Source organism: Squalius cephalus (assembly GCF_949319135.1).
Source record: "Squalius cephalus genome assembly, chromosome: 1".
NCBI classification, from domain to species: domain Eukaryota; kingdom Metazoa; phylum Chordata; class Actinopteri; order Cypriniformes; family Leuciscidae; genus Squalius; species Squalius cephalus.
The window spans coordinates 23,212,340-23,237,653 of record NC_137122.1 but is presented as its reverse complement, the minus strand read 5'-3'; the positions used below and the strand labels follow the sequence as shown (position 1 = coordinate 23,237,653).

Here is a 25,314-nt window from a genome sequence, read left to right as displayed (position 1 = left end):
TTTATTTATAAACTATTTAACAATCACATATTAGTGTCACTGTCACTTGATGGTGGATCTGGTGAAGAAGCTGTCAGCGATCAAAATATTGATTTTGAAGATGTTGAAAATTGTTTTGAGATTGCTAATATGAGCCAGATGCTGAATGTACTGGGAAATGAGCTCTGATGAGGACAGTGATGATGATATAAAACATTTTTTGATATACACGCTTTTTTTATCATCACGACAAGTAGATATCCATTAGATATAGATCCAGGTCGCTAAAGACCCAAATATGTAATAATGATTGGCAATAACAATGTGAAGCTTATGAGTAAAGAGATTGTGCCGACGTTCTCTGTAGATGATGTTGCCAAGATCAAGAAGTTTTGCAAAGCTCATCATTCTAAAGTAAGAGAGACACATATGTGATTTATTCTAAACTTTAGAATAAATTTATTCTAAATTCTCAAATTAGACCATAGAGTAGGCTACTAATGGTTTCTACAAAGTGTTTGGGCTTGCCATGTTTTTGTGAACTGCAGCCCTGATCAGTTTCATCTTTTGCTATGCGAGGTAAGATTATTGTTATGTTTCAGGATGTCTTTGAGCAACTAAGTCATTCTTTGGCTCCCAGTATCCATGGCCATGAGTACATAAAGAAATCTATTCTGTGTCTGCTGTTGGGAGGCAATGAGACCAACCTGGAGAATGGGACACGCATCCGAGGAGACATCAATATTCTGCTCATAGGTTTTTTTTTTTTTTTTTTTTTTGCAACAACAACAACAACAACAACATGACATTCAGAAAGACAGGAACTACAAAACGACAAAAAGAACAAATGAGATGAACAACTGTTCCACAAAATTACATCATCAAACACTTTTACGTTTCACTTACGTTTCCTAGTGATTCTGACTTCATTGAGAGCTAAAATTCAGCACTTCTCAGTGAACCAGCAGTCAGTGTGTGTGTTTCAGCACTGAGAGTCAGTGTGTGTGTTCAGACTTCAGTCACAGGATTGCATTAATGAGAGCCTCGGGACGCTCCTGTAAGCGGACAGGCGACGGCTCTCAAGTGACTATTAGTGGGAACGTTCCTAAAGCTTAAACTTCATTCAAACGAGAAGGAAGACATGATGTTTAAGCATATACGCTATGACCAGAGTCTCCCAACAACATCTGTGCGTAGACGTACAAAATACATGTAAAAAAATAAATAAATAAATAAACACTTCAACGTTCAAATACTTGAATTCTCAAAAGTTTAAGCACCAAGACGATGTCCTCCCTGGGAGAAGACACGGTGAACAAATTGTTAAAAAAAAAAAAAAGACAATTTGCTTTGATACCTGCTGACAAAAAGAGAAAACAACAGAAGACACAACATTAGAGAAACTGCAGCAACAACCAACATCTGTATGAATCACAATAAATTCTAATTGTTAAATGTTATTGAGCAGCACACATAACTAATATTACAAAATAAGTTTTGAAGCAACAGCAAATCAAGACAATATGTGTCTGTGAGCACCTGTTTTTACACCAATGTGAATGCTTAAATGTACACCTGTATGTGTGAGCTTGCTTGTGTTCATAAGGTTCCTCCATGTAAATGTTTAATAGTGTGTGTGGGGAACAACAGCTCCATCCCGCAAGGCATGATCCAAGGGCCCCCCACCCCCCAACCGGGGCCCAGCAAAGCCAGCGGGGCCAGGCCCCGCCAAGCGACCGCCAAGAGCGGGCCAGTGCTCATAGGTTTGTGATGTTTATGGTTTTGTGAAAATGTATTACAGAAAAAAAATCGACTCGGCATACCTCCGCTCCAAGAATATTGAAGTTTATTACCAGATTCTCACAAATGTGACGTTTCTGATGAAGAGCCTGTGTGCTCGAAACACCACCTTTGTCAGAGTCCATTTTTTGGAGCTGAAGTGTGCTGACTTATTATTTTCTGTTTTATTTTTGGCCGAGCACACACTTTGAGCAATCTGCAAGTGATGTGTTTTTTTGTGTTTTGTGAAAATGTATAAAATGATATTTATCTAGTTAAAAGTCAGAAGAGCATTAAAAGTCTGGACTTGTGCAGTGTTTAATTTAATTTAAATGAGTTTCTGGTGCTGTATCGAGTGATTTAATTTATATATATATATATATATATATATATATATATATATATATATATATACATATATATATATATATATATATATATATATATATACATATATATATATATAAATGTAATCTAAGTTTAATCTATTTATACAAATGTATTCTATTTATACAAATGTAGCCTATTTTCTTATGTGAATTTATTTGTATACATTTATATATTTAATCTCTTTATAGTTGTTAAATTTAATCAATTTTAGTTTAATCTACAAATTTAATCCAATATATACATTATATTTATTATTAAAGAATTACTTATGATTTTTTTACATTAAATCTCTTATACATTTAACCAATAGAAGTTTTTTTTTTTATATATATACAATTTATTTGTATTTAATTTTCTGATTAATTTATGGAATTATTCATAAATAAGAAATACATTTATATAAATATGACATTTGTATAAATGCATTAAACCTAGATTAAATTTATAATAAATATTAAATTTATATGAATATATAGATTAAATAAATTCATTTAGTTTAAATAACCACCGCTAAGCTCCTCATGTCAGAGTCAAGTATCTCTTAAACATGTTAAGAAACACTGGAGTCAAATTAAACCTTTATGTAAATAGATTAAACTTTTTTTTATGATTTAAAAAAAAATGTTTTTATGATTTTTTAAAAAAATAGTAATTTCTGGGTCCATAGTGCAGTGTTTTTCATTCGACTGTTTTCAGGTGATCCTTCAGTAGCGAAGTCTCAGTTGCTGCGTTATGTTTTGTTCACGGCACCAAGGGCGATTCCCACCACTGGACGAGGCTCATCTGGGGTGTGACTGACAGCAGCGGTCACAACTGACCAAGAGACGGGTAACGCTTTTAACATTTGTTGACAAGTACACATGCATATGTTCACCCCAAAAAAGCAGACATTTCTAGACAAAAGTCTAAGACAAATGATTTTACTCATTGTGTATAGTGGAAATGCCCCTGAGTAGTAATTTTCTACTCCTGCAAGTATTCAACTTTTTATTGTCAATCTTTAATTGTCAAAATAATAAATTCAAATCTGACAACAATGGTATCTTAAAATTGGCATGATGAAGCTAAAAAGTGCATTTTATCTGGCTAATCCAGGTGAGCGTCGTTTGGAGGCCGGAGCCATGGTTCTTGCTGACAGAGGTGTGGTGTGCATTGATGAATTTGACAAGATGTCTGACATGGACCGAACAGCCATCCATGAGGTGATGGAGCAGGGAAGGGTCACCATTTCCAAAGCTGGGATTCAGGCCAGGCTTAATGTTCGCTGCAGTGTGTTAGCTGCTGCTAACCTAGTGTATGGAAGGGTAAATAATGACTATTGGCTTGATTGGTTAAAATAGGGGTAGTTGGTTTGCTATAGTTTCTAATAATCCTAATGTATTCTTCACCCAGTATGACCAGTATAAAACCCCAATGGAGAACATCGGGCTCCAGGATTCCTTGCTTTCCCGATTCGATCTGCTCTTCATTGTTCTGGATCAGATGGATCCAGATAGCGATCGGGAGATCTCGGAGCATGTGCTGCGGATGCATCGGTACAGAACGCCGGGAGAGCCGGAGGGAACAGGTGAGACTCACGGGCGTAGCTTGAGGGGGGGCAGACTCGCCTGGGGGAAATTAATAGAAATGACCATTCTTTCTAAAGAAATATAAAGTAAACATTTGGTAATACATAAATGTTTCTCCAAATGTCACAAATAAACGGCAATAGGCACGATTGAATATTTATGTGTCGTTATTTGATTTCAATGTTATGGTTAACGAAAACTGAAACTAATTAAAGCATTTCAAATATGCTAAAATAGAATAACATAGCAATGTTAGATTAAAAAAAAAACTAGAATTCTTGCCTTTAAAACTAACTGAAATAAAAATACACCTATAAGCATGTTTACACTTCTACCATCAATGTTATCTGGCGTCAGAACGCACATAGATATAGATATAGATATAGATATAGATATAGATATAGATAGGCTTGGCTATATATTTATATTAACTTAATTTATATTTTTAAATGGATATTTTAAATGCTATATTTTCATATAATGTGTGTTTGCACACATGTGTTTGTATAAGAAAATATAAGAAAATATAATAATGTAAAATAAAACGTAATTTCTTTTTTTTTTTACATATGTACTTGTGTATGTATATAGAGAGAATATTAAAAAATTATGTAAAATAACATTTCATTACATATACTGTATACGTGCATCTAATGAGAGCAATGTATTATGTAAAATATTGTATATACACGTGTATAGAAATATTTGATTTTCATTTACATTATTTTTCTCTCTCTACACACACACATACATTTACATTACATTGTATTAAATTTATTGTAACCTGTACACCACTTGGAATGTCTCATGGACCACAGTTTGAGATCTATGCTCTTCAGTTTTCAGCTTTAGATGCTTTAGTCAGTTGCTCTCATTCTGTCATGTCTATACCAACAGCGATGCCACTGGGAAGTACAGTAGATGTATTCGCCACAGAAGACCCAAACATCACAGAAGCATCTGAGCAGGAGCTACAGATCTATGAGGAAAAAAAACAACGTCCTGCATGGCCACAGGAAGAAAAAGTACATATTTCTTAATGTTTCCTTAGAAAGTTGTGTAACATTGTCAGTCTACCATAATCCGTGCTCATCATAATCATTTGAAAGGGAGAAGATTGTTACCATGGAGTTCATCAGGAAGTACATCCATGTTGCTAAGCTGGTGAAGCCAGTCTTCACACAGGAGGCTTCGGACTACATAGCAGAGGAGTATTCCAGACTCCGGAGCCATGACCAAGTCAACAGTGACTCCGCCAGTGTCTGTAGAACACCACTGCATCACATAATACAACAAATATGTACATAAATGGATGCGTTTATATTATGCATCATACTACTGTTACTCTGGAATTGCTTGGTTTGGTATAGACCGACTGTGTCCGTTCCCACAGACGATACCTGTGACTGCTCGAGCTCTGGAGACCATGATTCGACTGTCCACAGCTCACGCCAAGGCCCGCATGAGTAAAACCATTGATCTGGGAGATGCAGAAGCAGCACTTGAACTCATGCAGTTTGCGTATTTCAAAAAGGTATGTAACTGTTCACATCGAGAACTGATTGTAGTTTGTTGTCATCTGTGTTTCATGTAATTCGGCATGACTTTGTAGATTCTGGAGAAGGATAAGAAGAGGAAGGTACCCGAGGACTCTGAGCTGGATGTCTCTCAGAGCCAAGAGACAGAGAGTCAAAGGAACCTCAGGTCAGTGTGAATGGGAGGTTGACGTTACAGTAAGAGTGTTTGAATAGTAGGTGTGAGCTGACTCTGTCTACAGGAAGCGTTCTCGCATCTCTAAAGATGATGATGTGGAAATGACTCAAGAAGGAGAAGACTCTGACCCTTATGATTTCACAGAAGAGGAAAACAGTAGGTCAACTGATTCAGTTTGACTTTATCAGTTAGCTTTGCTAGAAACCAATGCAGGTTCTTGTTCAATTGTTGTGCTAAATGTGACCCTAGACCACAAAACCAGTCACAAATCGCACGGGTATATTTGTGGCAATAGCCAACAATACATTGTATGGGTCAAAATGATCGATTTTTCTTTTATGCCAAAAATCATTAGGATATTAAATAAAGATCATGTTCCATGACAATATATTGTACATTTCCTACCGTAAATATATAAAAGGTTTATTTCTGTTAGTGGATGCAGCAAAATCACGAACATAAATGGACAACTTTAAAGGCGATTTTTCTCAATGTTTCGATTAATTAGTTAACTTTTTTGTTTTGTTTTTTTGCACCCTCAGATTCCAGATTTTCAGATTGTTGTATCTCGGCCGAATATTGTCCTATCCTAACAAACCAAGGTGTAACAAACCAAATGTATACATCTCAATTTAAAAAAAAATTACCCTTGTGACTGGTTTTGTGGTCTAGGGTCACTTGCCACAACATAATTGTCGAACCGAGCCAGGAGGGACAAGGGGTCGAGGAGTGACCACGGTGGGCGTGCTGGCAAGAGGCCTCACAAAACAAAGGTGCACCAAAATATAAGGTAAGCAAATTTTGCTTATATTTGTTTTGTGCTGCCCCTGGTAAGCTAACGCCCGGTTGGTGACTACCTTAAACAAAAGACTCCACCAAAAAGAACCTAAAAGTGATAAAAGAAGGGAGGAAACAGGAGGGTAGGTTCCAGGTTTTGAGGAAAAAAAAAAAAAAGTGCATGCAGTATCTGTTTGTCTGTCCATACGCAGAAGTGCGTATTCCATTCGCATGAAGGTGCATTGTAGCCTACATGTGTGCGTCACAGTATTTTATGCAAAAAGTGCGTGTGCAAGATTATATGTTATTGTCCATAAACGCAGGAAAGGTGCGTTATAACGTGAGAGGCGCGTACCCCCAACGCAGTAGACGCGTTGCACGTGAGAGGCACGTGATTTGTCTGTGTTCGACTTCATGCAGCTCTGCGCAGACCGATCGGCGGCTGACTTGAAGCAGTGCATGCCGGTTAGAAATTTTGTCCGACTTGATCCAGCGCCGACACCACGTGACTGTGACGTATGCCATCAAAGTACCGCGAGAGCAATTCGAGAGTAGCCGGAGAACTCAGCCAGCGCAGCTTCTCAAGAGCGGCTGCACTGGGCTGCAGGAGGGCTGATGACGACACAGCTGTTCCACGATTGGCCGGATTCACCGCATGACAACGATCACGTGTGTTTCGTGTTTATTCGAACACCTTTAGTTTCTCTAAAGCTCCCAAATCAGTTTATTATAACAGTGAAAACTCTTTTCGTGTCATTGTCATGTTATATTGTGTCATGTTTATCAAATTAAAACTGCTTAAAAAACGTAGACTCCACTTCATTGATAGTAGCTTATGTTGAACTTTATTCTTGTTCAAACAGACGCTGTGTGAAGCAGTACATAAAAGTATTGAATGAAAATGTCTCTGAAACATCTGTGTATTATTTGGCAAATATTGCATTTATTTCACTGCAGCTGTGGTAAAGTATGCAAACACCACGTGAGCGGTCACTACGGGAACCAGAAAGTGTCCGACTTCACGTCTCCGTTTGCAGCTCCTCCCCGCCTGCACGCGGCTACTCTCGCCGATCGGTTGCATCCAGCCGCAGCCGAACACACCTCTCGTGAGTGTGCGTGCAACGCCCTACGTGAAAAGTGTGTTTGAAATGATAAGCACGTGATCTGTTTGTCTGCTCTGTTTTATGTGAGGAGACAAGTGTTTTTGTTTGTGTCTAAATGATTTTTCATCTTAAGTAGAAGGAGAGAAATCATTTCTGTTTTATGTGAGGAGAAAAGTGTTTTTTGTTTGTAGCCTATGTCTAAATGATTTTTCATCTTAAGTAGAAGGAGAGAAATCGTTTTGGAGAAAATTAGCATTGATAATAGCAGCGGCGGTTTCTTCATTAGGGCGATCGGGCGACGCACCACCACCACCAAAGTGTGAAAGGGACTTTTTCAATCACAATCTCATTCAACCACAGAGTTATGCTAGCAGTCACTCACTGTTGTTTTGCCTCTGGATATAGTCCAATCAGCGCCAAGTCACGTTCTGTGGAGTACCGCCTCTTTTTGGGCGATTTCACTCTGGCCGAGAATCGCCCAGAGTGTTCCCATAGACTTATGCTGCGTTCCAGGCAGGATTTTGAGCTCGTAAATCACGACTTCAAACCACGACTCACGGCCTTGTAGCGTTCCAGGCAACCTGTAACCCGTGTTTTATGGCGTTCCGATCGGCTCTTTATTATGACTTTGCTACATGCACTCGTCTCAATGAACGTCTCACTCAACGTCTTATTTTTTTTTTCTTTCTGCTATTTATTCCATTCATTTTAAGACGCAGACGTGACGCAGACGTCACGCTGACGTCACGTAAATCACGCGTGGCAGTGAAGCGTCCAGTCAGACGTCACGCGTCATTCACGTGTGGCAGTGAAGTAAACATTTTTTTTTTCTCTAACACATATTTAACACGTATTTAACACTCTACTCAACACAGCTCAGTGCAGTGTGCCAGCGGATGCGATCGGTTCTTTAATATGACTGTGCAACATGCACTTGTCTCAATGAACGTGACACTTGCGTCTGTCTTATAACGTGACGTCTGCGTCTGTGATTTATATATTGGATATTGTGTGTGTGTGTTGTTTAACCCACATTTTGAGGGCCAAATGCCCCCACAAAGATAGAAATATGAAGAAACAAACTTGATAGGCTATTGCATTTTTATAGCTTATTGTTAGGGTTGTTATTGTGTTTTTAATTTTTTATAGTTTTAAAAGGCCTAGGCTACAGCACTTTGGTAAACTAGAAAACAGACAACTCGATCGTGCAAACACTGTTTCTGTAGATCCTTTAAATAGAAGAATAGAATTGAAAAATAGGCTATATTTTTTATATATAAGTCACCTGTGGTGAAAAATAAAAACGACTGTAAACTTTTTTTTAAAATAGTTTGTAAACTATTATTTGACTTTTTGTTTATGACGTTTTGCCCCTTTATTAAACATTTAAAATATTCACAAATTAATATGGATTTTCTTTTTAGATTTTACTGGTTTTCTAAGGCCAAATTATTTTCCCGCAGGGCTGAATGAGAAGAGCCAGAAACATACAGAGAGCTGATTTAGGCTATAGGTGGTTTATAGGCTAATGTGTCTGAAAAAATAACGAGGCATTTTAATTGTTTTTATTAATAAACTAGTATTTTCTAATCAGTCGGCTGCAAACATATCTCCATCTCCGCTGTAAAGCGGGTGCGCCTTTAGATAGAAATGCACCGTTCGTGCGGATTATCAGACAGTATTTGCTTTCGATTCAAATTTGTTCGTTTAAAATTGGACATTTCAAGCTTTATTTTGTTTCAGTTCATTTTTGAGATGCGCTCCAGTTCACGGAGATCATGAAAGCGCGCCTGATTGTTTTCTTTTATTTCACGAAATCAAAACGTTTTCTTGTTATTTTGAGTTTACTCAAATAAAAGTAGTTGCAAATTATGTATTATTATTTTCTATATGACCATAAATTATGAGCATTTTAAGTTGTTTCCACTGTTGATAGGAAAATACAAGTGTTCGCGCCCGCGCCTCCGTCCCACGCAGTGCGCGCTCCACTCCGAACAAACCATTGGATATGCGTCAAAATCTTGTGTTGATTTGTGATAATCAAATAAAACCCTGTATTATTATTGTCTAACCTGTATTATGACTGACATATGACGAATTGCTTTGTTCCTTTTTTCGATAAAAGCGTCTTGTAAATATTGTTTGTTCTTTATTTATTTATTTTTTTTGTCATTGTTATAAATAACAACGAAATAACATCAGAGAATCTTACAATATAAGTGCAATAAAAACTCCTTAAAGTGAAATATCATATATCACCAGTCGACAGGGAAATAACAATTGTATAAACAATATACTATGGATTGTGAGATGTAGAAAATAGTACAGCAATCCATTCCCAACTATTAAAGTTGTGTAGAGAGAGAATTTTGGTGTATGTGGTGGGGTGGGTATAAATTGGAGGAATATTTTTTTCGGCCCGTCCTCACTAGAACAGCAAGCGGTACATTGTTAATTATTGTATATTGTGTATTAAGTGGAATTCTTCAAATTGTCTTAGCGTGCATGCTTAAAGTGATTCTCAATTGTAGCGGGTCCGGGAAAAACGAAGCCCTTTAAAAAAAGTTATATATCTTCATTACCTAGAGATAAAATTAGGGTATACAAAATACAAAAAGTAGTCAAAACGCATAACAGAACATAACTTTTTTTTTTTTTTTTTTTACAATATTATGTGCTTATTATTTTTAATTAACGAAATGTCAATCTTCATCTTTATAACAGAAGATACAATACAACTATCTTCAAGATACAGTATAATCTTCACGTATATAGGATTGCCACCTTTAAAACAGTCCTTTTCGTGTAGGAACAAGCAATGCAGAAATACATGGTTAGCATATTAATTTAATCTCTTTTTTTCGTTCTTTTACTAATTAGGCTTAGGCTATATATGTTAACTCAACTAATGTAATGTAAATAACTGGATAATTACTATCCAATAAATAATAAGTAAAAAATGTCAAATAAATGTATTGATTAGAGTTGCCATAGACTAAAAATTTTGTAGTCAACTAGTAATTTATTTAAGCAATTAGTCGACTAATCGCACGTTTATATTAATTAAATACTGGTGCATGCATGGTAGGCTATAGCTCAAGCGCACGCATAAATCTTGCTGCAAAGCACCAGCAAAAGTAGGCTAATTATAATAAATGTGTCTGAAAAATAAAGAGGCATTTTAATTGTTTAAAGTGTTTTTTTATTTTATTTTTTTATTCGTGTCTGCAAACATATCTCCTCCGCTGCGGATGCGCCTTAGAGAGAAAGACACTTTCGATTTGAACTTGTTCATTTAAAAGTAGCCATTTCAAGCTATGTATATTCCTCAAGTCTGACTGTGAGGCAGTAGGGCCTACACTGTTTCAGTTCATTTTTGAGACGCGCTCCAGTTCACGGAGATCATGCGGCTGATTGTTTTATTTTATTTTACAAAAGCACAATGTTTTCTTGTTATTGTGAGTTTACAGCTATTACAGGCTATTTTAAGTTGCTCCCACTGTTGATAGGAAAGTGTTCGCGCCCGCGCCTCCGTGGCATGCAGCAAGCGCGCTCCACACTTCGCGCAAACACTGGATATGCGTCAAAATCTTGTGTTTATATGATAATCTTATATTATGACTGACATTTGACGAATTGCTTTGTTCCCATTTAGGATAAAAGCGTCTTCTAAATATGTAGCCTAGACTAGCCTGATATTAGCTAATAATGAATTATTATTATTTGCGTTTTTACCTAACTGTAAATTAGTTCAGTAGGCTAATGTTTTTCATGAAATAATATATGAATGTTTTATTTTTATATAACCTAGCCTAACCTTTTACAGTTTTGGAAATGTTTAAGAAATTCAAATAATAAATAGACACACCGTTTTATGATACTTTACTGTCCGAGCAGGACATGAACTGATCGATTATCTCTTTTAGTTACAGTGCATGAATGAATATCAGGATATGTTGACAAGAAACAATGGCAAACAAATATTTTAACATGAACATTTGGAATAAAAGCTATACATAAGCAAGGTAAAATCACTTAATTGCTAATAAAATACAACTGAAGATCAGTGGGAAAAAATAATAAAGAATGAGTGTGTGGAATGTGCTGGAAACCGCCCTTGCAGCAGACTATGGCAGACGCAGACGTCACGTTCGGCACACGAACGAGTGATGTGGCAGACGCAGACGAGACGTTCGGCAGACGCAGACGTCACGTCCGGCACACGAACGAGTGATGTGGCAGACGCAGACGAGACGTTCGGCAGACGCAGACATCACGTTCGGCAGACGCAGACGTCACGTTCATTGAGACGAGTGCATGTAGCAAAGTCATAATAAAGAGCCGATCGGAACGCCATAGTGTTTTTCCAACCTTATACCCGTGAAAGTGCACTGGAACGGCAGTCAAACCCGTGACTTCCCACCCGTGAACTCGTACTAGATCGATGTACTCCCAGTTACGGGTTGGAAAAACACGGGTTACAGGTTGCCTGGAACGCGGCATTACATTAAAAGTTTTTTTTTTTCGAACTGCAGGCACTGCAATGCATTTTCTATGGGTTCCGGGAGGGCTCGCACTAACGTGCTTTCGTCATCGTACGTAAACTTAACTTGTGCAGCGATTGGTGGAAACAAATATACCTCTAATAATATTTAGCCATAAGCTGAAGTGACATCCAATAATTTCCTCAGTGCATAACTTACATTTTATGGACATATTATCCATCTGTAAATGTTAGAAAGTCAATATTTCCAGTTTTCTGTCATGAGTGAACGTGCTTTCTGCAAGCTAAACTTCCGTGAACGAGCGTCGCCGCGTGCATGCGCGCCGAACAGACGGAGCGCAATAGAATAGTCAGCGCAATTATTCTGACTAAAATATACATTAGCACTAAATTATAAATATATTTAGCTAAAATATTTGTTGTTGAAGATTTGTTGTTGTTGGTGAACATAAATGTGCTAGAGAATTTCAAACCTACATGTGTATTTTTATGATAGCCTATTAGCTTTGTTTTTATTTTTATTTTTTAAGTTTAGTAAATTTAACTACTTTAAAAAGCATTATTTTGTTTTTAGATTGTAATGTTGCAATGTTAGAATGTGATTTGACCCCTTTTTTGGATAGACTGCAGATAGACAGCAAGGTTACACTATGTTTGTTTTTATAACCTTCAATATGAACATTGTTTGTAGGACAATATTGATCAGGATATATATATATATTTTTTTTTTTAATTAAATACAGTTTTTTTTTATTCAAATAGAAAAATAATAATTAAATACTCAGATTATACCATACATCGCCATTTAGCCCAAAAATTCAGATTTATTTGGCAATTGGCTATTTCCCAACCCTACCAGCTGAAGTTTTAGCTAAACTATAGGCTAATGATAGCTACATTATTATCACTGTTATATTGTTATTTAACAATTAGCCTACATTCAGTCCTGGATTAATAATTCAGTTTGTTGCGCCCCTCCAAATTTTTTTAGCACCAGCCGCCACTGGATAATAGTAATGATACCTTTATAATATAATAAAATATAATTTGTTTTTTCTAAAAAACCCAAAGAAATTAAAAGTTAGAAAATGATATAGCCGTGTTTGAGCAGAATTGATAGAAAGGACGGAGACGCAGAGACAGTGTTTTTAACTGAGCTCTGTGCTCTGCATGAAATTACATTTGAGCTACTGTCCCCAAATTGTTACAAAGTACAAAACCTTGGCACCGCTCAGTGAGAAAAAAGGGAGTGAGAAAGCTGAGACAGACAAAGGCACATAAAATAAAACTCTCACAAAAATAATTTGTTGAATCAGTGTTATTAAAAGTTTAATGGATGATAAAACAAAAATTGATGAGAAAAAAACAAACAAAAAAAACAAGGTATCAAGGAACAAAGAATATTCCCAGAAATTGGCTTTGTCGGCTGTTTGGCCATTCTCCGAACTGTAATCGATGTGATCCGGATAAGGAAACACAGGCCATATTGTCAAAAGTTTGATTGATTGACTTTGTCTTTTCATTTGTTACAAGAAAAATAGGGAAATAAGTGTGTGAGAGCGGCGCTGTGTGAGTGTGGGAGAGCGACTTTGTGTGTGTGTGTGTGTGTGTGTGTGTGTGACTCTGAGTGTGTGTGTGCTTCAGAGCGACTCTGCGTGGGTGTGAGTGACTCTGTGCGCGGATGTGTGACAGTGTGTATGAAATCCCGGGTGTATGAGTGTGCGTTATAACAGACTGAAAGCGTTTATGTTGTTATACAGAAATAAGGAGGGAGAGAAGTGATAGAGATAGAGTTTTTTCACCTTTTGACACCTGAAGAAAAGTACTCATGTGGTCTAGAGTGAGAGATATGAAGCAGAGGAGATTAGATTACAGAAAGAAAGAGAAGATGAAGATGATTGTCAAGGGGCATTAAAACTAACCAAAGGTATTAAGAATCATTTCTGGTTAGAATAGATAATGAAGGGCAGAGACAGGAGTTAACAGACCAAGGGAAGGATGAGCTTTTGAAAAAATTGACAAGAATAACAAACTTGAACCAGGTTGAACGAGAGTGGCTCTTAGGGGATTGACGTGATGTGATAAAAAACAGATAACTCTTGAAGCTCAGAGACCACACTTGAACAGATTTGACCTTCCCAAAACTACCCTTTTGGATTCCTTGCTGACAAAATCAGAAATAAAGCTAAATCCACTGTACATCACATACCTGAAAAGAAATGCCTGGTACACTTGGGCTGCGTCTCATTTCTCTGTCTTACCCCTTACTCTTACCCCTTCCCCTCGGTTTTGCGCGTTCATGTGAGGGGAAGTGGTGTCCCAATTCTCATTTTGATTAAGGGCTAGGGCCAAGGCGTAGGGCTACATAGCCCTTGAAACGAAGTCTGCGGAGGACCACACTTGAAAGAGAGGGGTAGGAATTTCTCAGAAGTGAGTCGCACAATAAATGTATTTTCAGCAGTTTAATGACACTCGTGTTTTATGATACCTTTAATAAAACGTTCAAGCGGTTTTAATTGTAATGTTTTTGTTTTGAATCGCTAGTTAACCGCTAGCTAGCAGCTATGCGCTATTTGCCGTTTGCTAATGTTTTGCTTATGGTGTCGCCAGCGCCGCCGTTAAATACAATGAAACAATGTCTTTGACTGATGGCACACAAGCGTGCAAAGATAAAGAGAGACCAGGAAATCGATATCACAACCCGAGACGACGGCATCTTCGTTTGTTTATGTCAACGCGTATCGCCTCTGTTGACGTAGCAGCAGCAGCCAGCTAGCGGAAAGGGAAGATGACGCAAACGGTAATCGAGTGGTGTCTCATTTCTTAGAGAAACGTTCTTCCCCCTACCCCCCTTCACTCGGTATCGAAGGGCAAGGGGAAGACGCAGACAAAGGGGAAGGGGAAGGGGTAAGACAGAGAAATGAGATTGGCCCTTGGCCTCAGGGTTTGGGAGGAGCCATGATTTTAAGGAACATGAATATGGTAGTGAGCTCAAGGCCAGAGAAGTGGGAAAGTGACACAATTGTTTTACGCGCGCGCGTAAAATGCACAGATTAGGACTGTTTGAAAAAGAACGATATTCATTTATAAAGAGAAACTAGAATTATGAAAGAACATATGTTTCTCTCTCATATATAGCAAAAGTAAATGGTGACTGTGATATGAGAAAGAGAGGCAGAAAGGAGGGGCTGCCTCTGATAGAGAGAGGAGGGGCTGCAAGAAGATAGTGAGACTGCATGTGTGTATGTGTGAGGAAGGAAAGGAGGGAGACAGAGAGAAAGAGTTCACCTTTCCTAGTTCTGACTAGCTTATAAACCAGAAAGTGAGCAACCATTTCCAACATACACTTTGAACAACACTTTGAGAGATTTTGTTTGTAACTGTCATCCCCACCAGTGGACCTGTAATAGAGAAACTGCATTTTTAGGATACCTGAGAAAGACTAATCAGATATCTTAATAAATGTCTGGCGATCTTGCTGAAAACTAGTTAAGAATAGATGCAAGCTGGGGTTAGTAAGGTATACTAAAAAGGAGTGAAACACACTGATAATAATTAAGATTATAATGGCATCAACACCTGTAGAGATACCAAGATCAAAATATTAAATTTGCAGAGATACTATAGGACAACCCTCCAAAAATGGAGAAAGAAGCCTAAAAACAAAATGACCAGCTGAGGGAACATTAGATGTGGCTATGTGCAGAGACACTGAATCATTCGTAAAAAATAAATAAATAAATAAATAAAAAAGTATTCAAAACAGTTTACTAAGAGATCAAGTAAGATTGGTAAAATCTGCTAATCCAGTCAGAATTAAAAGTAGACTAATTTCACAAATACCAGGAAAACACCAATAAAAATAATTGATAAGAAATTTACCTGAAAGAAAATATGAAAATTGCTTAAATGTTAGTTGATCGGTCTATGGGGGAATTAAATTAATAAGCAGGCCTAACAGGGATTGATATGGAGGATTGCGCAAACTGGTGGCCATCAAAAACACTGGAGTTTTCTCCTTAGTGTAAGTGCTTTGTGTAGTTCCCAGAGGAAAAGCAACTGATTGACAAAAAGGTTTATAGAAATATCTGACATTTAGAGATAAAATATTTATATATAGAGAGAGACATGCTAGATGTGGGTATGACTGATCTGTTATATAAAGACGTAGCCTATGATGTTTGCATCTTGTTGTCCCTGGGAGACAGTTTTAAATTTGAGCCATTGCAGAAATTGAGATCTTTGGATTGCGTTACTTAAAATAACTTGTGCATTGTGTTGAATGAGCAGGATTGGTTGACCAAGCTAAACAGACATTTTTAACAGCCATACTGTATTATACACATTTCACAGTAATGAGACTCATTGATTTAATCCTAAAATGCTTGAGAGAGTAGAGAGCGATATAACGAGTGATAAAAATACTATATATGTGACTGAAAATAAGTCAACTCAGACAGACTGAAAGACTGTTATTTTCTGCATACTGCAAAGAAGAAAGATGCTTGCTGTTTTCTGCAAAGAAGAACTTGCTTTATTAAAATTGAATGGGGAAACTGCTGTTATTAACCAGATGATACTTCTGAAATTAAGGGACAATTGAAAGAGATGGTTGAAGAATTTATAAAGGATGAATTTGATTCATGCGGATCTCTGAGTGTTCAATTTCCAGATGACACCAGACAGCTTTTGGGACGGCTGCCTCGACATAAACAACAGCAACAAGCGAGAGCAAGAAACATAAGGACGCGGCTGCAGAGAAAAGAAGAGGTGTTTGGTTGGTGGGCTTTCATCCCCCCTGAAAGAGGAAGCTGAAACTTCTGAGGGGCTGGTATGGATAAAGACTGTGTTGATGCAGAAACAACCAAGAGAAACATGCTGCCATCATGCAAAATTGCTTCCTCCGTGGCTTGGCCAAAAGCCAGACTGAGGAGAGGCAGAGAGACAACAGCATCCAGAGTCAAACCACTATGTCCCAACATGACACCAGACCCTTGAATGCCAACAAAGACTGACAGATCAAATGCATCGGATGAGGAGGGAAACACTCAGACAGCAGCCCAACCAGTTCAACTGATCGCTGGTCCAAGCAGAAGGACTTCATCCTTTACTGAGTGGGCACAGGTGATGCGTTTTCAATGATCACTACAGAGACCGCTTCAAATTTCATTAATTGGCCATATTAATTATATTTTGATTATTCACTGGTCCAACAGCAGTTCTCTATATTCTGTGAAGCTGACACTCTCTATTTGCTTTCTTTCAATAGACATTAGTCCAGCTGTAAGCATTAAAAATGGGAGGGGAAGGGTTTGAATGACTCAATAATTAACTACAACTGACGCTGGACTAAGCATAGTGAGGGACTACTGCATTCACCAACTAGGGGTAAATGCATAATTGGATAATTGATGATGTTGTCCATTGAACAGAGAGCTTTTGGGCTCTGCTTTCAAGACAGAGCTGATATAAACTTGAGTGATACTGAGCTCTCTATCAGGAAAAAAAAAGAGGACATAATATGTTCAACAACAAAAAATATGGATGATAAAGCTATGGTGCTGGTCACACCATCTTGGTCAATAGTTAATTTTTTTAGGTTTAGAAATAAAGATAGTAACTACACAAATTACAAACAAATATCACATATCACAGATATCACAAATGCTGTCATTACCAGGGATTGCACGATGTTAATATTGTTGGTCATGAATTCGAGATTATGCTGAGATCTCCAGTCATTTAAAAGAGTATTTCATAAGCAACAGAAGAAAATATTTTGAAGAGAAATTAAATTAACAGATGAATGACAAATCAGATAAGATGAATTGATAATGGTTCTTTCAAACGACAGCATGCCCAGACCTACCAGAAATTTTTATTTATTAGATATTGAAAAATTTGGGTTTTATGACAGCAGTGTTTAACACAATCAAATGGCAACTGATATCGACCAGCTGTGTTATTCAAAACATTTAGACACTGTCACATAGGGAATGCCACATTGCCTACATTCAGTAGCTTTTGTCATCAGAGTTGTGTTACCAATTTACAATGCGCACCTTGAAATTTAGAATAGATAATTGAATATAAAATTAAGTCTATATCATCAGTCAAGAAGGCATAAGCAAAACCCTCAACTTCAGACTATTGGACAAATGAGGTATTAAAAAACAAATAATTACACTAGCAACCCTTTTTACTATTTTAATTTCAGATGCGCATGGTTTTGACCATTGCGCAAGGGGGGAGATTATTAGAAAAATAAAATTTGAAAAATAAAAGAGACAAAGATTCACAAAATAATGTCAGCAACTCCAATAGGCTCTATCCCAGTTTCAGAAGGACCCTTCAAACATCTAGAGATGGATTATGTAGACATGATAAAATCTGTAAGAGGAAAAAGATACAGATACAGTTTTCATAGATTTAGCATATGGGTCGAAGCAGAACCCTCATCAGACCAAGGAGCAGAAACTGATAAAAAATTTAACCAAAGAAGTTATCCCAAGATTTGGCATACCATCTCAGATTAGCTCTGACAATCAACAAAACAATTAAGACTAAGATCAAGCAATGGATGCCTTAGGCCATTAGCTAAAATACACCAGCAAAGATGACATGGCAAAACAGACAAGCTCTGAATTGGCTACTCGCAGAAAAAGGAGGGGTATGTGTGATGTTTGGAATTGACTGTTGTACCTTTATTCCGAATAACACAGCCTCTGATGGAGTTTTTACTAGGGCCATGAAGAAGCTGAAGGATCTAAGACAAGAAGTTGCTGAAAATGCGGGGAGAGACAGACACGTTGGATACTGGTTTGACTCTATATTTGGGTCTTGGAAAGACTGGTTCATTAAGGTGGGAATAATAATATCTGTGGCTGTTGTCATTTTTCTTTTGTGTTTTGTGTTTTCTTTTCTGCTGTGTTGTGCCTTTTCTCAGATCCATGATAGCTAACGTGGCCGCCAAACAGATGATTAATGTGTCAGTCAAGCCATCGGCAGTTGACATCGGGTGCACAAACACAAGAGTGCACCAAATTGGGCCAGGACTGGACGAACTAGATGACTTCCTGTAAGGAGGTCTGGTAAAGGAGTAAGGAATGGGGTACCTTGATACTTTTGATTTCTGACAGTTTGATTCTGTTTTTGATAGAGAGGGAGGTAGTAACATTGTGTATTTTAGTTTTGGGGTAAAATTAGACAGATCATTAGAACATGAGTAGAGCAGGGAGTTAGTTAGAGGGGTTTTAATTGTTTCTTTGATTTTTGTAAAGGACCCCTTCCTGAGTGTTTTCTTTTTTACACTTATAATCCTACTGAGAATATTTTTACATATAATCACACTAACAGTCACAAACATGAATATGTGAATGAGAGGGGACGATACAAGGTTTGAAGCAGGTCATTGCCCGTGGTACGAGGTAATGCAACCAGATATAAAGGGAAAAGATAAGAATGTTTTTTACTATTTTTAGCACTTACTAATCATTTTACTCTTATAACAGAGTTCTTTTAATATTTATATGAATCAAAAGTGAAGTACATGCATTAGACTACTGGTAGATGTTTCCATGGGGTAAACAGAGAAATTAATTACAAGCGCGGTCGCCAATTGCCGGACCAGCAAGGGCAGACTCAACTGGTGGTTTAAAAACCCGCTGTCTGTTCCAACACCAGATAGTGCCCAGGGCACCTCTGGCAACGATGGAGCAACCCAGATAGCACTCCAGGCCACCGGAAGCGCCTGTGCAGTTCCTCTGGCACCGTGGGATAATCCTAACTTCAAGTCTATACACTGAGATATGTTGATTATGCTGAAACCAATCTTAATTTTAAGTCTATATACTGAAATATGTTGATTATGCTGAAAAATCAAATGTTTGAAGTAATCTATCCCTTCAAGACTGATAATAGAAAAGGAAGGTGGGATCTTTTACTCCACCCTAGTCAAGTGGGGGCGGAGATGTTTGGTCTCACTATTCATCCAGGGTGTACCTTCATGAGTGGGATTATTGATAAGAGAGATGGATGATCCATATTGGCCATGATTGATAGATAGCAGAGAGAGGCTTATTCATGTGGATACATTCTGGGACAGAAATGAAGGTGGGACTAGGATTAGTCCCAAAGGGGGGATATGTTGGAGAATTTCCTTGATTCATGTCTAAATATGATGTAATGAAAATGACAAGCATGACAAAATAGGTCTGAAAAAGGATGAGAGAATGGAAAATAACCAGTATGCATCAGCAAATGCAAAGTGTCAAAATACAGTATGAAACAGAGCACCATTGTGTGAGGTTTGACCAGTAGAGAAGACATGTCAAACTGTGCCAAGGTCACCAGGCGTGACAGAGGGGAAGAGATAGATTTGAGGGTGCCCATTGGGCACCTAGCGATAAGAAAAAGTATAAGACATGAACACTGGCCATTGTAACTTTAGATGTTTGGATGGCCAGCCGGCTTCTCACTTTGTTGCTTGTCAATAAAGTTAATTCTTCTGACCTGGAACCTCGACTCTGAGAAACTTCTTTGAGACCTGAACCAAAAAGAACTATGAATTTGCCACAACATGAGCAGGGGCAGTGTAGCTTAATAATGTAATATAAAAATATAAAAAATTGTAAATATAATACAAATTTAAAAAAAAAGCGTTGGTAACACAATTAAATTTTGTTGTGGGATGTAGTTTTTTTAGTCTGTTTTAAAAAAACATTTTCTTTGAGGAGTCCTCATACGCGCATGTCGGTGATGTCGCAAGTGTGGTTATGTGGTGATGTCGCAAGTGTGGTTATGTGGTGATGTCCAGTGCTCGAATTGAGTCAAGTTTTTTTGGGCGGGGGGTTGGTTTAGTCTCGCAATATACACTTTATACAAAATATACAATATATTTGTGCATAATCATAATTATGCATAAATATATACTATTTATTAAAAACGCTTGATAAAGAATTTTATATTCTTCTTTCAAATTACTTACTACTGTAATACTGGATTTAGAGGGTGAAAAAGCAGCAGGGCACTATATATAAGGCACCTGAAGACCCGTAAAAGCAAGTGACTTCAAAATACATTGAAATGTCTCAAACAGTAGAAAATAATCAGATGGCTTCCAGACTTACTGGATGGTATCACTGTCAGATTCCACAGTGGCACAGGAATAATTATTTTATAATGTCTCCAAAACCAGTGATAAAAGAACAGTCAGTAACTTCAAAAGGATATTTATCTTCACAAATTTTTTATTACTTAAACAGTAGCAAAAGAATGGAAAAATACTATCAGGCTGTAATGATTAGGTATGAATCGAGGTATGGGAGCTTTACTCAAAGAGTGCAGGACAGCTGGGCAAACAGGATACAGTCTTTGGAATAGTTTAACATAGGCATGTCCAGGAGATTCTCAAAAGTCAGCTCAGCATTCATCCATAACAGACATCAAAGTAATTTCAGGAACCAGTGGGTGAAGACATAAACCAAAACTCGGGACAGGTAAATACTGGTAAGCATCAAATTTCTTCAGAAACAGGGATAACAAAAATTAAAAATGAGAAATGACCTCTCAAACAGAAATGCATACTTAGTATATATATATATAAACTCAGTCTCTTTTCCCACAACTGAAATGGAGAACTGAACATAACTATATATAATGTGTTACGTAGAAACGAAAACATGTATCTGCCCAGATAGCAACATTGTTTCAGCCCAGATCTGGCCCACATCTGGCACTTGTGGAATGCGGATTTGGCCCACATGCAGCGTGGAATGATGGCCATTTTTTAAAATAAATACACATAATGAAATAAAATATACACTACCGTTCAGAAGTTGAGATCGATAAGATTTTTTAAAATGTTTTTAAAAGAAGTCTCTTCTGCTCAAAGCTGCATTGATATGATTAAAAAAAAACAGTAATATTGTGAAATATTGTGACTGTTTTCTATGTGAATATATTTTAAAGTGTAATTTATTCCTGTGATCAAAGCTGAATTTTCAGCATCATTACTCCAGTCTTCAGTGTCACATGATCCTTCAGAAATCACTCTAATATGATGATTTGATGATCAAGAAACATTTATGATCAATGTGGAAACAGTTCATATTTGTGTGGAAACCATCATACATTTTATTTTTCAGGAATTTTTGATGAATAGAAAGTTCAAAAGAACAGCATTTATTTGAAACAGAATCTTTTGTTACATTATAAATGTCTTTACTGTCACTTTTGATCAATTTAATGCAACCGTACTGAATAGAAGTATTAATTTCTTTCCCAACATTATTTTTTATAAATTCTTACTAAACGCAAGCTTTTGAATGGTAGTGTATAATGCTACAAACGTTTCTATTTCATTTAAACTTTCTATTCATCAAAATTAAAAAAATTAAAAACATTGTACACAACTGTTTTCAACATTGATAATAATCATAAATGTTTCTTGAGCATCAAATCATCATATTAGAATGATTTCTGAAGGATCATGTGATGAAGACTGGAGTAACGATGGTGAAAATTCAGCTTTGATCACAGAAATAAATTATATTTTATTGTATTATTATTTTAAATTGTAATAATATTTCATAATATTACTGTTTTTACTGTATTTTGGATCAAATCAATGCAGGCTTGGTGAACAGAAGAGACTCTTGAACATCTGAACAGTAGTGTACATCCACAGAATGATTCTAGCTTTAGATATTAAACATAAATTGTGACAAAACAGGCTGTCAGCCTATGTGTTGGTGGGGATTTTTCAAAGATTTCAGTACATACGATTTTTACATAGTTACGTCCAGTAGGTGGCGGGCAGCAAAGGACTGTTATGAGTGAGTATCAGGCCCGGAGTGGGTAATCGGGAGAATCGGGAGAATTCCCGGTGGGTAGCACTCCTGTACAGTGTAGAACCAGTACTATTAATAATGAAAAAAATTAGTAACTTACGCCTAAATGTTTCCAATTTATGCAAGGAATACAAAAGCCCCGACATGGAGTGGATAGATATAAAGTAGAAAGATATAGAGAGAGAGACAATACCCCTCAAAAAAGTCAGTAAGAAGCTTTCTCTTCCCGACTGCGAGTGGAGGTTTATTTTTCTCCATTTTTTAAAAGCTAAAATTAGCTTCACCGGAGCGGCGCCAATCAAACAGTCCTGTCAGTCAACGATTTCATGCGCGCACAACATGCGCTCTTTAGATGTGGGACGGGGCGTTTACATTTTGAAGTGACATGGCAACTAGCCTATAAACACACTTAAAATAAATGATTGTAAATAATCAATTCACGAAATTTAACGTAGGGGAGAGTGGGGTAAAGTGAGACATTTTTTACATTTGTTCCCCACTAAGCGAGCTAAAATGATATATCAGTCAAATTGACACATTTCCCATTAATTCAGGATGTTTCCTAGCAATGGAAATTATTAGAATGTATTCAGGACGAAGGGCAGTGAAAATATGATTGTTTTTTAAAAAGTGGTCTTGGTAAACTGAGACAGACCAGAGAAATCAAGGGGGTAAAGTGAACCAGCTGGGGGTAAACTGATCCACTTACTTTTTCCACTCTGAAACTTCCATAACAACACATGTTGTAACAGTTAGAATCCTGACAGCTAGCTTGACAACCACACATTCCAGAACTAATGTCGGACTAGTAACAGAATCATGGGGATTGGTCAATTAAGCACATTTTTTTGATGACCCACCGGTGCGCATCTAAGTGAAGGTGCAACGCCCTTGGCTTGATAAGGGTGAATGGCACGCTGGAGGAAATTCCTCCTAAAAAAAAAGAACTATGTCCAAAATATTGTGATACATTTGGAAGCTCAATGCAGTCAGACCTCCCCTGGCCAGCCCAAGGAGGGTGGCCCGTCCTGGGCCAGATTCGTATTTGTCCGTCACCGCTGGATCTCCGTCTGGAGCAAAGTCGGTCCTAAAACGGACCTTTGGGTCTTTGTGGAGGAGGGACAATGCTGGGTCATCTCCGGTCAAAGTCAGATCCGTACACCTGCTGGTGCTCCTGCTAAAGCAACGATGGTCCAAACATTGGAGCTTCGGACGCGCCTGGGGACGGCCCCTGTCCGGTCAAGGGCAGCTTGCTCCTCCCTGATTTGCGCGTCAACACAAGACCTCGGGAGACTCAGATAGCACGTCTGGAACGGATGTCTGCAAAGGCGGTTGGGCGGTGCAGCGGTGGGGGGGTGGGGGTGGTTTAGTTGATCCCGAACCAGCCGGGGCTTCTCAGTTGATCCCGAGGTAAAACGTATGCTTGTCGAACGGTCGGTCTGGGTAAACGGCGAAGCCGACTCCAGGGGCTTGAGACACCCCTGGAGAAAAAGCGGTGGAGGAAGGTCCTCCTCCGAAAATAAAAATGGACAGTGTCCGTGAGGTTGCAGATGGACGAGATTCCCATGCTGACTTTACTCCCTAGCAGGCTCCCAGGGAGAGTGCAGAGCTCCTGTCGGAGCGACCTCGGTCCTAAAACGGACCTTGGGGGTTTTGTCGAGAAGGGGACAAACGCTCCATTAGGACAAGGTGAGAGGGAGAAGGTGCTCCACCTCTTTGCCTCAGCTACTGCACCCCAGGCTACTGATTTTACTTCCCGTTCTCTTTTTGATGGCTATTTTATAATGTTTATGACATTAAAATTAAAACATATGTCATGTAATATTACGTTAAAATATGTTTAAGACTAAACTTAACTTGTGCCTCATGTCTCATGTCTTTACCCCACAGCATTTGTCTCACTTTACCCCACTGCCACATTTTAGAATTGCTCTCTTAGCAATTCAGGCTTATCTTCAGCTAGCAGCATCACATGGTTTTATATGTTGGTAGTTCATCAACATGTATGATATAAGTTTTTCTACCTGAATCAATTTGCTTTGGCACAACAGTTGATTAAGTTGACAGCAAGAAAATTTACTTTTACATGCAAAAAAAATATTTTTGTGAAAAAAACATGCTTACTACAGCACCATGAGGTCCTCTCATTCATGGCCAAGGGGAAATGAGAGGGGCTTGAAAACATAATGGTCAAATGACCAAAACTGTGTTCCGTTGCCTAGATACAGGGGGTGTCTCACATTACCCGATGTCTCACATTACCCCGTTCTCCCCTATCCATTGCATGCATTTAATCAGATTTGTCATTATTATTTTTACTAAAATAAAAATATCTGAGGGACCCCCCTAATTCTATTTTTTACTTCTTATGGGGGTCCCTAATACCTTATGGGGGGTCCCGGATCCCCCCCAGCCCCCCTTCAATTCGATCACTGATGTCGCAAGTGTGGTTATGTGGTGATGTCGCAAGTGTGGTTATGTCGGTGATGTCGCAAGTGTGGTTATGTCAGTGATGTCGCAAGTGTGGTTATGTGGCGATGTCGTTCTGAATTTAGGCAAGGCAAAAATAATTGTAGTTCCTAATTAACCCTCTGATGGTTTATGGGGTCTTTTGGGACCCCAAATGACTTTTGCTCAAATTAAAAAAAATG

General features: G+C 37.9%; 1 pseudogene across 1 annotated transcript; it reads left to right on the top strand.

The window, feature by feature from the left end:
* Nucleotides 1-285: 285 nt before the first annotated feature.
* On the top strand, nt 286-18,895 carry LOC307171335 (maternal DNA replication licensing factor mcm3-like; annotated as a pseudogene). The gene is made up of 11 exons (XR_013824098.1): nt 286-393; nt 582-735; nt 2,845-2,976; nt 3,244-3,452; nt 3,541-3,715; nt 4,614-4,741; nt 4,826-4,976; nt 5,110-5,250; nt 5,329-5,420; nt 5,494-5,589; nt 18,760-18,895. The product of XR_013824098.1 is annotated as a maternal DNA replication licensing factor mcm3-like (transcript).
* Nucleotides 18,896-25,314: the final 6,419 nt, after the last annotated feature.